The following is an 18,266-nucleotide window of genomic DNA, read 5'->3' as shown; positions in this document are numbered from 1 at the left end:
CAAATCATATTGCTTCCTTGCGGCCCGGTGGTTGGGGACCACTCTTAGCACGAAGAGAGACCGAGCAAGTTGCTCGCTCTCCCTCTCAAAAAAATCTATTTCTGGGATATTGTAGATAATTTCCGGGCATCAGGGAGCCACTATCGATATGCAGGAGACTCCCGTATCTTCCGGAAGAGGTGGGATGTCCGTCTGTGTTATAATTTTGGAGGGCCTGTCCTGGGTCCAGCTTGTAAGTGCAATTACAAAGAAAGCACAGCAGTGCCTCAACTTCCTTAGGAAATTGTGAAGATTCTGCATGACATCTAAAACTTTGACAACATCCTATAGATGCGTGGTGCTTCACAGCCTGTATGGAACAGCAATGCCCCTGAGCGGAAAATCTGACAAAAAGTAATGGATACATCTCTGTCCCTCATAGGTAAAGTCTCTCCACCATTGTGTACATCTATATGGAGTGTTGTCACAGGAAAGCAGCGTCCATCATCGGGCACACCCACCGTCCAGTTTATGCTTTCTTCACGCTGTTGCCAGCAGGAGGAAGGTCCAGGAGCCTCAGGACTCACACCACCAGGTTCAGGAATAGTTATTGCCCCTCAACCACCAGGCTCTTGAACCAAAAGTGATAACTTCACTCACCCCATCACTGAACTGTTCCCGTAACCTCACTTCATGGCCTCTTCATCTCATGTTCTTTCTTGATATTTATTTATTGTTATTATTATTATTATTATTATTATTTTTGTTTTCTCTGTACTTGCACAGTTTGTTGTCTCTTGCACACTGGTTGTCCACCCTGTTGGTGTGGTCTTTCATTGAATCTATATGGTTATTGGTTTTATTGAGTATGCACACAAGAAACTGAAGTTCAGGGTTATATACAGCGACACATGTACTTTGTAATACATTTACTTTAAACTTTGAACACAATAAAAATACCAAAAAAAACAATAAATATTAAGAAATGCAACTCTATAAAACACAATATACAAGTAACTGACTGAATGAGGTAGTGTTTACATGGGATTAGCTTATGGATAGATAGATAGATAGATAAATATACTTTATTGATCCCGAGGGAAATTGGGTTTGTTACAGCTGCACCAACCAAGAATAGAGCATAAATATAGCAATACAAAAACCACAATCAAACAACAAAATGCAAACTATGCCAGATGGAAATAAGTCCAGAATGACCATATGTACATAAGGTGAGGATATGGGCCGGATGCAGGAACTTGGGACTAACTGGGTGAGCACCATAGTCATCATGGACAGGATAGGCCGAAGACTCTGCATCTGTGCTGTGTTGCTCAGTGACCCTATCACACTAACAGAAGGCCCTGATCTATTTTAATACTTCAGTGGGAGGTGTGTGGGTTAGGGAGGGAGCTGTGAACTTTAGCACTCTCTGCTGTAGGCTCACAGAGTGAGGTGTGAAAGCCAGAGGCGACTGTACGTGCAGCTGTGCTGGGCGGGGGAAGAGCGTGGTGGTGTTGGTTGGGGAGCAGGCTTAGTAACGTCCTCACACACAGCCACAGTGAGGATCTGTAAATCCTTCTATGCCAGTCTTTATGACAAAATTGGAATCAGAATCAAACTTATTATCACCAACATAAGTCATGAAATTTGCAGTCCAGTGCATGACATAAGAATTACTATAAGTTATAGAAATAGAAAAATATCAGAAAAGAGGAATAGCAAGGTAGTGCTCATGGGTTTGTGAACCATTCAGATGTCTGATGGTGGAGTGGATGAAGTTGTTCTGAAATGCTGGGTGGAGATCGCTAGACTCGTGTACCTCGGGAGCAAAATGGTAGCCAGGGGAAGAGTGGAAAGCAGAGGGGTAATCAGTGTGAGGGTCAGTGGAAAAAGGGAAAACTCCTCATCTGTATTCCATCAGGGAGAAAGATACAAGAGAGAGAGAGGGTTCAGGGAGAGGGATACTGCAACACCCGGACTGCCACAGAAACTCAGCGGGTCGAGCAGCGTCGGTGTGGGGAAAGGAACTCTCCACGTTTTGGGTTGAAACTTGCATCGGTGCCTTAGCCCCTCGTAGATGCTGCTCGATCCACAGGACTCCTCCAGCAGGTAGTGTGTTGCTCCAGATTCCAGCATCTGCTGTCTCTTGTCTCTCCAGAGTGAGGGAGATACTTTTAAGCATGTTAGGATCAAGAAAAAGGAGGTGATAGATGTCTTGGTGCACATAAAGGTGGATAAATCCCAAGGGCTTATTGAGATGTATACCAAGCTGCTATGAGATGCAGGAATGAGACTGTGGGCCCCTGTCAAAGATATCTAAATCTTTACTGGCCACATGGGAGATGCCAGATAATGGGAGAGCTGCAAGTGTGGTTCCTGTACTCAAGAAGAGTAGCAGGGACAAGCCTTGTAACTACAGACATGTCAGTCTTACCTCAGTGGTAAGGAAATTATTGTAAGCGTTCTAAGGCACAGAATTTACTTTCACTGGGAAAGGCAGTTAAGGGATTATCAACACGGCCTTGTTGATGACAATTCCTATCTCACTGATGAGACTGAGGTTTTGAGGAACCTCCTCATAGGGCTGATGAGGCTGTACTTGGAGTATTGTGTTCAGACTTAGTCAAAAAATGTTATTAAATTGGAAAGATTGCAGAGAAGTGTAGTGTATACAATATTTCAGTAATTTTTGAGTAATAATATTTGATTAAACATCCTTTGATAGTTTTCAGAATTCATTATGAGTTATATGTAAGAAGTTCATGAATGAGATACACAATTACACCACCACATTATACGTGTGTGCCTCACTAAAGAAAAATTAAGTAGACAAAAGATATCCCGGCTCCTATGTTTTTCTTTCGATTGGTTTCTGGAGTTACAGATCATAGCAGTCATCAGTAGCGATGAGAAAGCTTAAGAACTAATCCAAGATGACTACAGTGGTGTACCTACCTGTTGAAATGCAGCATGTTTTTCTTTGGAAGAGGAGAGAAACATTTGAGTTTAAAAAAACACAGCACATTTCTCCTTGGAAGGGGAGAGAGAGAGACATTTGAGTTAATAAAAAGGCATAAAACATGAAATTTACAAGCAATGAGTACAGCCACAGGCTCATAAAAAGTAATTACGTGGGTGATAATAAAAATAATAAAAATAAATTTAAAAATCAGAAAAGATTAGATTAGATTAGATTATGAGGACACTCAGTCCTCGTTTATTGTCATTTAGAAAGGCAGACTACATCAAAAAAATTGCACAACAGATGTATACTGATGTACACTGAACAAATTGAGTAGCATTCTGAAGCAAATGAAATAGCCGATGAAGAACAATGTCACTTTTGCTGAGTGCAATGGGTGAAAAAGAATATAGTTTGCTTCGAAGTTTAAGAGCTTCAATTTAACCAGCCGAAATGAGCTTTGCTGATATCGTAAATGTTATGCAGGAACATTTAGACCAGAAACCATTGTTGCTTGCATAATGCTTGAGGCTTCATAAACATAATCAAAAGGAAGGGGAGTCCATTTCAGCGTATGTGGCTGAATTGAAGAAACTGTCCAAGGATTATGGTGTTAATGATGCACTGAGAGATTGTTTAGTTAGTGGAATTTTACAAGAAAACGTTCAAAAACGGCTCCTGACTGAAGCACAACTTACATGTAAAAGAGCAGTTGAAATCGCTGTATCAATGGAAACAGCAGACAGACACACAGTTAGCAGTTGTCTAATTGCATTACAGTCAGAAATTAAAGTAAGCATGAACAAAATTGCCAAGTCCAGATGGAAACTAACCTGGCCAAACAAATTGTGTTACCATTGTTGTAGGGGCTCACACACACCAGACCATAGAAACATAGAAATATAGAAAACCTACAGCACATTAGAGGCCATTCGGACCACAATGCTGTGCCAAATATGTACTTACTTTAGAAATTTCCTAGGGTTATGCATAGCCCTCGATTTTTCTGCGCTCCATGTACCTATCCAGGAGTCTCTTAAAAGACCCTATCGTATCTGCCTCCACCACCATCGCCGGCAGCCCATTCCAGGCACTCAACACACTCTGTGTAAAAAAACTTACCCCTGACATCTCCTCTGTACCTACTTCCAAGCACCTTAAAACTGTGCCCTCTCATGTTAGCCCTGGGAAAAAGCCCTTGACTATCCACATGATTAATGCCTCTCATCATCTTATACACTTCTATCAGGTCATTTCCCATCCTCCGTCACTCCAAGGAGAAAAGGCCAAGTTCACTCAACATATTCTCATAAGCCATGCTCCCCAATCCAGGCAACATCCTTGTAAATCTCCTCTGCACCCTTTCTATAGTTTCCACATCCTTCCTGTAGTGAGGTGACCTGAAACGAGCACAGTACTCTAATTGAGGTCTGACCAGGATCCGAAATAGTTATAACATTATCTCTCAGCTCTTGAATTCAATCCCATGGTTGATGAAGGCCAATGCACCATGTGCCTTCTTAACCACAGAGTCAACCTGAGTAGCGGCTTTGAGTGTCCTATGGACTTGGACCCCAAGATCCCTCTGATCCGCCACACTGCCGAGAGTGTTACCATTAATACTATATTCTGCCATCATATTTGACCTATCAAAATGAACCACCTCACACTTATCTGGGTTGAACTCCATCTGTCACTTCTCAGCTGAGTTTTGCATCCTATCAATGTCCCACTGTAACGTCCACACTATCCACAACACCCCCAACGTTTGTGTTTTCAGCAAAGTTACTAACCCATCCCTCCACTTCCTCATCCAGGTCATTTATAAAAATCACAAAGAGAAGGGGTCCCTGAGACACATCAATGGTCACTGACCTCCATGCAGTATATGACCCATCTACAACCATTCTTTGCTTTCCGTGGGCAAACCAATTCTGGATCCACAAAGCAAAGATCCCATGCCTCTTTACTTTCTCAATAAGCCTTGCATGGGGTACCTCATCAAATTCCTTGCTGAAATCTATATACACTACATCTACTGCTCTACCCTCATCAATGTGTTTAGTCACATCCTCAAAAAATTCAATCAGACTCGTAAGGCATGACCTGCCTTTGATAAAACCATGTTGACTATTCCTAATCATACTATACCTCTCCAAATATTCACAAATTCTGCCTCTCAGGATCTTCTCCATCAGCTTACCAACCGCTGAAGTAAGACTCACTGGTCTATAATTTCCTGGTTTAAGATGCAGGTTTAAAAGTGAAACTTGTTGAAAACACAACAAAGTAGGACACATACAAACAGCTTGGTTGGCAGACAAAAACAAATAGACTGCACAGGGAAGAAAAAAGTTTAAAAGTCGTTGCAGTTTCAAAAAGCTCTAATCTACATGCTGTTAATGAAAAATCTGATAATGATGAGAGTGACATAGACTAGGTAGCCTTGGGATTTACAATGTGAAAACTAACAAGAGATATGCAATATAGCTTACACCAGCAGTGAATGGCAAGCTAATTTAAATGGGATTGGATGCTGGTTCGGCTGTTTCAGTCATTCCACAAAATGAGTTTGACTGGCATTTCAAAGATGCTGGGCTGAATACTGTAGATAACTTATTAAGGAATTATACTGGAGAAAAGATAACCCCTGTGGGAATGACATTCATAACAGTGAAATACAACAGGCAACAAATAACATTGGACTTGTATGTGGTAAAAACAGGAGGGACGTGATTGTGGGATACGATTCGCTGAGACAACTTACAACCTAACTGGAGATCTTTCCACTATTTGCATGCCACACCCCTGCAGACAAGTCAACTGAAGGTGAATTAAGGAAGGTACTGGATGATGCCACAGCAGTGTTCAAGGATGGCATTGGAAACTCAAACACATCAAGGGTAAAATAATGTTAAATGAAAATGCCACACCCAAGATTTACAAAGCCCATCCAGTTCTTTATTCTATCAGAGATAAAGGAGCCAGTGAGCTAGATAGCATGGAGACTGAAGAAAGTCTTTCTAAGGTCAAGTGGAACTCATGAGCAATGTCTGTGGTCCCAGTAGCCAGGAAGGATGGGTTTATCAGGTGATTTTAAGGTCACTATCAACCCAGGACTGAAAGTTGATCAATACGCTCTACCCAGGATTGAGAATACTGAATCTTTGCAAACCTTTCTGGAGAAAAACACCTTAGCAAAGTCGACTTCGGTAAAGCCTACCTAGGGACGGAGATGGAAGAAGAGTCCAAAGTGTTTCTCACTATAAACACTCACAAAGGGTCTATCACTATAGTAGGTTTATTTCTGGAGTAGATTCTGCACCTGCACTCTGGCAGCAAGCTATGGACCAGGTGCTACAAGGCTGCCCAGGTACTCAGTGTTACCTGGATGACAACATCATGATTAATGCTAAGGATTAAAAGAAACATCTCCAAAATCTTGGCAGTAATAAAACAATTAGAAGATTATGGGCTCAGAGTATGACAGGACAAATGGTGTTATTGTTGTTAAACCGGTTCTACAAATGTGTGCCAAGAATATTCAAGCAGTGGTGGATGCCAAAGGCCAAAGGACATGTTACAGTTGTGGTCCTTTTTAGTATTTGTCTATTACCTTAACAGGCACCCGTCAAACCTGTGTACTGTACTCCACCCCTTGAACTATTTACTACGGTCCAAGAGGAAACAGCAATGGACAATGCAGTGTGAGGTGGCTTTCCAAAAGACAAAGGAAATAGTGTTGTCAGACACTGTACTCATACATTACGATCCACATCATTCAGTGAAGCTTGCCTGTGACGTCTCACCTTATGTTTTAGGTGTAATCGTGTCCCATGTTATGAGTGATGGAACTGATCACCCCATATCCTCCGCATCACATTCTCTGACCACTGCAGAGAAAAACTACGCACAGATTGACAGGGAGGCCTTGAGTCTGGTCTGGGGTGTAAAATGTTTCAACCACATCTGTTCAGGAGAGAGTTCACCCTCATTACTGGTCATAGAATTAGACCATTCCAGTCATCAAATTATCTCCACCATTTCATCATCGCCGATCTACTTCCCTCTCAGCCCCATCCTTCTACCTTCTATCGATAAACCTTTCATGCCCTGACTAACCAAAAACCTATCTTGATTAGCCTTGAATGCACCCAGTGACCTGGCCTCCACAACTGTCTGTGGAAACAAATTCCACAGATACATCCACCACCTTCTGGCTGAAGAAATTCCTCCTCATCTCTGTTCTAAATGGACAAACCTCTATTCTGAGGCTGTGTTCTCTAGTCCCAGACTCTCCCACCAATGGAAACATCCTCTTCACATCCACTCTATTTAGACCTTTCAAACTGTGCTAGGTTTCAATGCTATCCCCCCTCATTCTTCCAAATTCCAGTGAGTACGGGCCCAGAGCTATCAAACGCTCCTCATATGATAAGCCTTTCATTCCTGGAATCATTTTTGTGAACCCCCTCTGAACCCTCTCCAATGCCAACGTATCATTTCTTAAATAAGGGGCCCAGAACTGCTCACAGTACTCCAAGTGAGGCCTCACTGGTGCCCCATACAGACTCAGCATTACATCCTTGCTTTTATATTCTTGTTTATAATCACATGCCAGAGACATTAAACCTGATTCTGATTCAGATTCGACTGATTCTCCTTTGTCTATCCTGCTTGTTATTTCTGCAGAGAATTAATCATCAACCACTCGTGACCTTTTTCATTCCACAGAAGGGAGTTTCATTAACAGTAACAGTAATATTAACAAGGGAGTAACCTTAACAGTAACAGCGAGAATGCAGGGATGGGCTCTTTCTTGGGGGACACAATTACAAGATTGAATTCAAGAGAATGACTAATTAAGGAAATACTGGATTGCCTCCTTTACCCTTGGAAAAGGAAGTACCTGAAAAATTTACAAAAGAGGACACTCCTCTTGACATATTCTCCCTAACGCGAATCGGAAGTCTCCCTATTACGACGGAGATGATCCACAGGGAAACCAGAAAAGACCCCGCACTGTCTCAGGTCTACACGGCAACCAAAAATAGAAAATAGTTGGAATAGGCAGAAGAAATTCAAGATCCCCCATTTTTACCAGCATCGGGATGAATTTACCCTTGACGTGGGTTGCCTTATGTGGGGATTAAGATCTGTTGCACTATCCAAACTGAGAGCTAAAATGCTGGAAGAACTTCATGCTAGTCACTTAGGTGTAGTGAAGGGACGTCCAGTGCTCCTGATGTGTCCTCTCCTCCTCTACATTGGCGAGTCACATCATAAACTGGGGGGACCACTTCGTCGAGCACCTCTGCTCCATCTGCCAAAAGAGGGACTTCCCTGTGGGCACACATCTTAATTCCAATTCCCATTTCTGCTCCAGAATGCCAGTCCGGAGCCTCATCTTGTGCCATTGTTAGGCCACCACAAGGGTAGAGGAGCAACACCTTAAATTCTGTCTGGGTAGACTCCGACCTGATGGCATGAGTATCGATTTCTCCTTCTGATAAAGTTATTTTTCCCTTCCCCTTCTCTTTTCTTCTATTCCCCGCTCTAGCCCCAGACTTCATCTCGCCTCCTCTTGGGTATTAAGTTTAGAAGATCAAACGTGGGTAGGACTTACACAGTGAGTGCCAGGGCCCTGGGAAGTATTACAGAACAGAGGAAGCTTGGAGCGCATGTGAATCGTTAACTGAAAAGCGGCATCACAGGTACATGATGGTTGGTATGCTGGCCTTCACCAGTCACGGCACTGAGGATAGGAGTTGAGAAGCTATGATGCAGCTCCATAAGTTGTTGGTGAGGCTGCACTTGGAGTACCAGTATTGTATATAGTTTTGGTCACACTGTTATAGAAAAGATGTTATTAAACTGGAAAAAGCGCAGACAAGATTTACCAAGATACTGACTGGATTTGGGGTCTGAGTTACAAGAAGACAATGCACAGATTAGGACTTTTTCCCCTGGAACGTAGGAGATTGAGAGATGGCCTGACAGAGGTATATGACCTCAGAGGGGCATAGACAGGGTAAAGACGCATAGTGTTTTTCCCAGGGAAGGAGTGCTAAAAACAAGGTGTAGGTTTCAGATCAGAGGTGAGATATTGAAGAGGAAATCAGGAGCAACTTCTTCACACAAATGTTGGTGTGTATTTGGAATGAACTACCTGAAATAGTGGTTGAGGCAGGCCCATTAGCGACATTGATAATTTAGATGTTTAATATGTTGTTAGAAGGCTGTGGGCCAAATGCGGGCAAATGGGATGAGCTCACTGGACAACCTGGTCAGCATGGACAAGCTGGGCCAAAGGGCCTGTTTCCTGCTGTATAACTCTGTGACTCTATGACTATATTCCCTTTAGTTTTAGACTCATCTACCCTGGTAAAAAACCACCCTATCTATATTACTCATGAATCTTAAACCTCTATCAGGTCACTCAACAGTGTCCTTTACTCCAACCTAACTAGACTCTCTTTATAAGTCTAGCTCTCCATACTCAGCAACAAACTTGTGAAGTTAGATTTATGACATCCTCCCTACAGCTGGGTGAGCAGAACTGTGCACAATATTCCCAAGTATGATCTCATCAATGTCTTGTACAGCTCTAACATGACATCCTAATTCCTGTTTTCAATGCTCTGTCCAATGAAGGTAAGCATGCCATACGCCTTTGCCACCATCTGGTCCACTTGTATCACCTCTTTCAGGGAACAATATAATTGTATCCCTGTTCCACACTTCCCAGGATTCTGCCATTTCCTGAGCAAGTTCTGCCCTAGTCTAACTTCCCAAATGAATCACTTCACACATGTCAAAGCAAAATTCCCTCCTGCATTCCGTGGCCCAGTTTTCCAATAGATCTCCATCCTGTTCTAGCCTTAGACCAGTCTGAATGAAGAGTTTCAACCTGAAATGTCAGCACTCAATTTCCCTCTACAGATGCTGCCTGTCTCAGTGAGAATCTTCAACAGCTTGTTTTTGTAATTCTAAACAGCCCTCTTTCCTGTCACAAACACGAGAGAGTCTGCAGAAGCTGGAAATGCAAAGCAACGCACACAAAATGCTGGAGGAACTCAGTAGGTCAGGCAGCACCTATGGAAAAGAGTGAACAGTCGACGTTTCAGGCCGAGGCCCTTCACGGGGACTGAGAAGGAAGGGGAAACAGGGGGAGGGAAAAGAGGCTAGCCGGAAGGTGGTAGTTGAGGCCAGGTGGGTGGGAAAGGCCAAGGGCTGGAGAAGGAAGAATCTGATTGGTGAGGGGAGTGGACCGTAGGAGAGAGGGAAGGAGGAGAGGACCACCAATTCTGCTGTGAACGATCCACACTTCCTAACCATGCCACCTACATTCTCATCCAAGATGTTGGAATAAATGACAGAGAAAAAGAGTCCCAGCACTGATCTCTGGAGCACAACTCTGACCGAAGGTCTCCAATCCTAACATTCACCATGATTCCCATGTGATCAGTGAGCGATGGGGGGGGGGGGGTGATCTATAATACACTCCCAGAGGGTGTAATAGAGGCAGAGACTCATACAATATTTCAGAATTAACTAGACAAGGACTGGAATCAGAAGGCAGAGGAAGTATGGATCGAGTGCAGGGAATGGGACCTTGGTCAGCATGGGCAGTCGCCTGAAGGGCCTGAAACACTTGATAACCCTTCGGCAGTAGACAGAGCAGGGCTGACGACCCTGTCTCCTGGTTGAATCGATCTCAAAGTGCCCCCCTGTCTCCAACCACCTCTCTCCCTCTCTTCTTCTCCTCTCAGACCCGCCACGATCCACAGCTCTGAACCTTCCCTCTTCTCCCTGCTTTCCCCACAGGGTGGTGGTGTTCCTGTGCAGTGTCTTGGGAAGAGGTTGTTGCAGCAGAGTGCACAGAGACCGAACTCTGTGTGAACACTGGAAAATCCACCCTCCCGTACCCAGAAAACCAGCACTCACTCCATGAGAACATTAGTACTGGACTGTAGAATTGTTTTTCTTGTAGCTTAAATTTCTTATGCATGTTTGCATTTTTATATATTCATCTGTATGCATGTGATTATAGGTGTGTTCAGTGAGTTTTACAGTATTTTTCAGGAAAATTCTTGTTTTCAGTATTGGGTATCATATTACTTGGATCTGGCTATCTGATTGGTTAATGTTATCACTGGAATTTTCGGTTATCAGTGATCTGTATATTGCCTGGGGAACATACACTAAGTAGGAGAGGAGCTCAACACTTTGAATTTAAGGTGCCTTCGTCGCACCTTGGGCACCCCTGGAGAGACAGAGTACCTTTTGCTGAGGCCCTCGTGCACGCTGGCTTCCCCAGCGTGTACACCCTGCTCAGGCATCTTCGGCTGTGCTGGCTGGGCCATGTCAGTCATATACACAGTGGCTGCATCCCAAAAGGCATTCTCTATAGTGAGCTGGCTTCAGGCAAGAGAACCGCTGGCTACAAGGATGTCTGCAGCCAGGACGTGAAGGCGCTGAGCATCAACAGAGAGTCCTGGGAGGAACTTGCGGTCGACCACACCAGGTGGAGAAGAACCCTGAGGTGACACCTTAAGCCAGGCGAGGAAAAATTCCTGAAAGCAGCCGAAGACAAACGGGCCCTTAGAAAGGAAGACTGCACCGCCGGCAGAGCCGAGCCCACTTACAGATGTGACCTTTGCAACACAGACTGCCACTCTCACATTGGTCTCGTCAACCACAGGCAGCGCTGCACCAACAGTGTCGACACCTAGGGTGCAAACATCCACGGTCGATCTCAACCAATGGATGGCCTCACGGTTGATCTGGTGTAAGAAGGCCACACTGCTTCTCTTCCACACCAACCCCGGCTCTTTCCTGCTCTTCTCTTTGTCTTCTCTCTCAATGCTTCTGTCCTTTGCTCTGGTAACACTCACTAAAAGCCCTGAAGACAGAGGGGCAGAACTTGGCCCATCGAGACTGCACCTCCACTCCATCATAGCTGATTATTAACCCTCTCAACCCCATTCTCCTACCTTCTCCTCATAACCGTTGACACCCTGACTAATCAAGAAGCTATCAACCTGTGTTTTAGATATACCCAATGACTTTGCCTCCACTGCCGTTAGCAGCAATGAATTCTCCAGATTCAACGTCCTCTAGCGAAAGAAATTCCTCCACATCTCTATTCTAAAATGATCATAAGCATAAAGTTTTAGGCTTCATTTTTAGCTTTCAACAAATGTACAGATGGCCAATGCCTCAGGAGCCAACAGAACTAAACTGAGATGGTGGATTACAAAGTTAACTTTAACTTTACACATTAAGTGCAACAAAAAGCGCTGGTCTGTTTTGCAGCTTCAGCGGGAGGTGTGGGTGCCTCAGAAGGAGCCGTGAACTTCAGCACCTTCTGCACTCTGCTGCAAGCTAACAGAGAGAGGCGTGAAAGCCACAGGCGAGCAGCTGTGGGGAGCCGGAGGGAGGGGGGTGGGGGGATGCTGGAGGGGAGCAGCCCAGATTGTGGAGTGGACACCCTGGCTGTTATCTGCATGCCCCAATGCAAATGCAACAGTTGGGACAGGGCAGGGACTGATCCTATCGGACCGTTAGTGCGGAGGTTAATTTGGTAACTGTTGGGAAGTGTGAGCTGCCCAAGATGGAGTCTGCTGTGACAACTGTGTGTCACACTTCCCACTGACTACAGTTTTGTCCTATCAACTGCCTGGCCTTCCTCACATCTATCTACACACCAAATGGCCAACCACCTCCCCAGACCTACTGTATCACTCCGGTTCCCATGCCCCTGCTGAACTAGCTTAAATCTTACCCAATAGCTCCAGAAAATCTGCCGTTAGTCCCCCTCAAGTTCAGGTGTAACATGCCCTTTATGTACAGGCCAGACTCTAGCTTGCCCAGAAGGGATCCCAATGATCCACAAATCTGTAACCCTGCCCTCTGCACCAGTTGTTTAGTGGCACGGAATCAGGATCAGGTTTCATATCATCGTATCACCAGAGGTGTGTAAGATGATGAGAGGCATTGATCGTGTGGATAGCCGGAGGTTTTTTTCCCAGGGCTGGAATGGCTAACACGAGGAGGCATAGTTTTAAGGTGCTTGGAAGTGGGTACCGAGGGGATGTCAGGGGTAAGTTTTTCACACAGAGAGTGCTGGGTGCATGGAATGTACTGCTGGCGGCGATGGTGGAAGCGGATACAATAGGGTCTTTTAGGAGCCTCTTAGACAAGTACATGGAGCTTAGGAAGATAGAGGGCCATGCGCTAGGGAAATTCTAGGCAGTCTCCAGAGCAGGTTACATGGTCAGCACAACGTTGTGGGCCGAAGGGCCTGTAATGTGCTGTAAATTTCTATTTTCTATGCTCTATGTGCAAAGCTAGAAATAAAAAAGTAGTGAAGAAGTGTTTTTAAAAATGCAAACACGAGGAAATCTGCAGATGCTGGAAATTCAAGCAACACACAAAAAATGCTGGTGGAATGCAGCAGGCCAGGCAGCATCTCTAGGAAGAGGTACAGTCGACATTTCGGGCCGAGACCCTTCGTCAGGACTAACTGAAAGAAGAGCGAGTCAGAGATTTGAAAGTGGGAGGGGGAGAGGGAGATCCGAAATGATAGGAGAAGACAGAAGGGGGAGGGATGAAGCTAAGAGCTGGAAAGTTGATTGGTAAAAGGGATACAAGGCTAGAGAAGGGAGAGGATCATGGGACAGGAGGCCTAGGGAGAAAGAAAGGGGGAGGGAAGCCCCAGAGGAAGATGGAGAGCAGGCAAGGAGTAATTGTGAGAGGGACAGAGGGAGAAAAAAGAGAGAGAGAAAGAAAAGGGAAAAAATAAAAAATAATAACTAAATAAATAAATAAATAAATAACGGATGGGGTAAGAAGGGGAGGAGGGGCATTAATGGAAGTTAGAGAAGTCAATGTTCATGCCATCAGGTTGGAGGCTACCCAGACAGAATATAAGGTGTTGTTCCTCCAACCTGACCGTACGGTAGAGGAGGCCACGGATAGACATATCAGAATGGGAATGGGCCGTGGAATTAAAATGTGTGGCCACTGGGAGATCCTGATTTCTCTGGCGGACAGAGCGTAGGTGTTCAGCGAAACGGCCTCCCAGTCTGCATCGGGTCTTACCAATATATAGAAGGCCACACCGGGCGCAGTAAGTTGGGTCTTGCCAATATATGGAAGGTCGGCTGGTGTGATATACTGTGTCCAGTGCTCCCGGTGCGGGCTTCTAGAGGAGAATTATCTCAAATGTATATATATCAATAACAATACAAGCCGAGATTAAGACAGACATTATCAAAATCATACATATTGTTAAGCTAGTATAAAATATATATGTGTGGGCTAGTATAAAATATATAAATGTGGGCACGTGGCCAAGTGGTTAAGGCATTCGACTAGCTATCTGAAGGTCGTGAGTTCGAGACAGCGTGATGTGTCTTTGAGCAAGGCACTTAATCACACATTGCTCTGTGACGACACTGGTGCCAAGCTGTATGGGTCCTAATGCCCTTCCCTTGGACAACGTCGGTGTCGTGGAGAGGGGAGACTTGCAGCATGGGCAACTGCTGGTCTTCCATACAACCTTGCCCAGGCCTGCGCCCTGGAGAGTGAAGACTTTCCAGGCGCAGATCCGTGGTCTCGCAAGACTAACGGATGCCCTTATTATTATTATTATAAAATATATAATAAAAAAAAGAAAATAGCAATTCTGGAAAAAAAACATTGAATTTTAAATGAAGAAAACAAAAACCCACTACACTATATAAAGAAAGAAAAAAAAAAGGGACTGGGCAGTCTATTCTGAGGATACGGCCAAAAAAAAGAAAGACTTTCTGATCAAATCTAAAACTTCGAAAAAAAATTGGAAGAGTAATAAATCAAATCAAATGAAAATATTGAATAAAAGATCGCCTGATTTGCTCAAATTAAAGGACGTGTCAAATGTCCGACTTCTTATTTTCTCTAAACTTGAACAGGACGTAATGGAAGAAAGCCAATAAAAGACCGTAGGTGGATTAGAATCCTTTTACTTCAATAAAATGGCTCTCCTAGCCAATAAAATCAAAAAGGTTATCATATGTTGAGCGGAAACAGGAATATTTCCTGCCTCCAATGGGATAATCCCAAAAATTGCTGTAAGCAAATTAGGTTGTAGATCAAGATCCAAGGCTTTTGACAGCATTTTAAAAACATCTCTCTAAAAGTTATCTAGCTTTATACAAGACCAATACATATGAGTTAAAGTGGCCAGCTCAGTATTACATCCGTCACAAATAGGATTGATATTGGAAAAAATACGCGCTAGTTTATCCTTTGACATGTGGGCCCGATGCACTACCTTGAACTGTATCAAGGAATGACGGGCGCAAATAGATGAGTTGTTAACCGAATGAAAGATGACTCTTGAAATTCCGATTCCCAAGCACGTTTAATTTTATCATTAGGTATCATTTGTGAGTTCAATAACTGTTTATAGATTATAGCTATCAACCCTTTTTGAAATGGTTTAAACTGAAAGAGAGCATCTGTCATATTAGGTGGATAAGCAGAAGGGTAATTTGACAAAAACCATGTAAAAAATTCCTAATTTGTAAATATCTAAAAAAGTGTACATTAGATAAATCATATTTATCCACTAACCGAGAAAAAGACATTAAGCAGTCCCCTAAAAACAAATTTGAATAAGCTATTGTTCCCTTGGTTTTCCAAATTAAAAAGGCCTTATCCAAAATTGATGGTTTAAAAAAATAATTAACAGAGATATTACTAGAAAGAATAAAATTATTTAACTCAAAAAATCTACAAAACTGAAACCAAATTCTTAATGTATGTTTAATAATGGGATTAAAATCTTGTCTACTAATCTTAGAAAACAAAAAGGGAAGAGGAGCTCCCAGTAAAGAGGCCAAAGAGAATCCTTTCACCCAGTTTTCCTCCAAATCCAACCGTAAAGGACATTTACGTACATCTGAATAGGGAATCCAAAAAGTAATATATGGGATATTAATTGCCCAATAGTACATTCTAAAATTAGGTAAAGCCTTACCACCATCCTTTTTAAATTTCTGCAATAAGGGTTTACTCAATCTAGGATTTTTATTGTTCCAAATATAAGATAAGATTATAGAATCTATTCTGTCAAAGAACTTTTTAGGAACAAAAGAAGGAACTGCCTGAAATATGTATAAAAATTCAGTAAAACTATCATTTTAATAGCATTAATTCAACCTGTTAATGATAATGTCATAGGCGACCATTTAGAAAGCATTTGTTTGGTGTAGCCAATTAATGGAAAAAATTATATTTATAGAGATTCTTAAAATTTTTAGTAATTTTAATACCAAGATAAGTAAAGTAATTTTTAGCAATACTAAAAGGTATCTGATGATTTGAATCCGAGTAATTATTAATAGGAAATAACTCACTTTTATGTAAATTTAATTTATACCCAGAAAAACTACTGAATTCAGAAAATATGGATAACATAGAAGGATTAGATTTCCTAGGATCTGAAATATAAACTAACAAGTCATCATATACAAAACCTTGTGTATTTTGTCCCCGCTCTTAATACCCTGAACAGTATTAGAATTTCTAAGAGCAATAGCTAGGGGTTCTAAGGCCAAGTTAAATAATAAAGGGCCAAGCGGACATCCCTGCCAAGTACCCCAATGTAATCTAAAATAGGGAGATTTTTGATTATTAGTTATAACCGCAGCCATAGGAGCTTGATAGATCAATTTGATCCAGGAAATAAATCCCGGGCCAAGATTAAATCTTTCCAAAACCTCAAATAAGTTAGACCACTCCACCCTATCAAAGGCTTTCTCTGCATCAAGGGAAACAACATATTCCGATTCTTTAGATGGAGAAGAATAAATAATATTTAATAATCCTCGAATGTTAAAATGTGAATATCTATTTTTAATAAATCCAGTTTGGTCATTCTCAAGTCTATTAGCCAAGATCTTAGAAAGAATTTTAAAATCTACAGTCAGTAGAGAAATTGGTCTATAAGAAGCGCATTCAGATAAATCTTTATCTTTTTTAGGAATTAAAGAGATTGAAGCTTCATAAAAAGTTCTCGGGAGAGTCCCAGAGGATATAGAATCAGTGAAAATTTGACATAAATGAGGCGTAAGTATATCAGTAAAAATCTTATAAAATTCCACTGTATATCCGTCCGGTCCCAGAACCTTAGCTGATTGGAGAGAGGGTATAGCCCCTTCTATTTCCTCTTGTTTAATAGGTGCATCTAATGTATTCATAGCTTGCATAGAGATTTTAGGTATATTCAATTTTTGCAAAAAACTATTCATAAAAGTAATATTGTCTGAAAATTCAGATTTATAGAGTAGAAATCCATAAATCTCTTATTAATTTCATAAGGATCTATCATTGCATTTCTATCAGGTCTTGGTATTTTCAGGATCTGTCTTCCAGCCATATTTGCTTTTAACTGGCCTCCTAATAACTTGTCTGACTTGTCTCCATGCTTTTAGATTTAAGAAATTGCTGTTCAATAGGAAAAGTCAAAAGCAAATCATGCTGTACTTGGAGTTCCACCCTTTCCTTAAAGAGATCTTCACTAGGCATTACTAAATAAACTTTATCTATTTCTTTAATCCTATTAGTAATCAGTAAAAGTTCTGCCTTAGTTTTCCTTCTTAAAACTACTCTATATGAAATTATCTGTCCTGTAAGAAAAGATTTCATTGTATCCCAAATAACCAAATTTGACATTCCCTCAGTTGTATTTAATTCAAAAAAAATAGAGAAATTTGCTCTTAAATAAAATTTACAAAAGTTGAATCTTGAAACAATGAAACATTAAATCTCCACTGAGGTATCTGAATATTATCAGAGAACTTCAAAGTTACTTTCATAGGTGCATGATCCGACAACGCAATCACATCATACGCACAATCGGCAACAGAGGGCACCAATCGCGTGTCCAGCAAAAAATAATCAGTCCTTGAATATTTATGGTATACATGTGAAAAAAAATCTTTTTCTTTAGGATATTTAAATCTCCTAATATCAACCAGACCGTATTCTAATAAAAAAGAATTACTACAAGTCGCAGCTTTATTAGGAAGCGACGGATTGGCATACGATCTGTCAATCGATGGATTGAGACAGCAGTTAAAGTCACTGCCCATAATCAACTTATATTCCTTTAAAATCGGCAGCACAGAAAACAGGTTCTTAAAAAAATCAGGGCTATCTATATTAGGTGCATAGACACACACCAAAGCCACCTTTTGTCCACATAACAGACCAGTAACAATTAAATATCTTCCAATTAAATCAGTAACAGTATTAAAATGAACAAAGG

The sequence above is a fragment of the Mobula hypostoma genome, chromosome 5 (genome assembly GCF_963921235.1).
Source record: "Mobula hypostoma chromosome 5, sMobHyp1.1, whole genome shotgun sequence".
NCBI classification, from domain to species: domain Eukaryota; kingdom Metazoa; phylum Chordata; class Chondrichthyes; order Myliobatiformes; family Myliobatidae; genus Mobula; species Mobula hypostoma.
Note: the sequence above shows the minus strand (reverse complement) of the source record.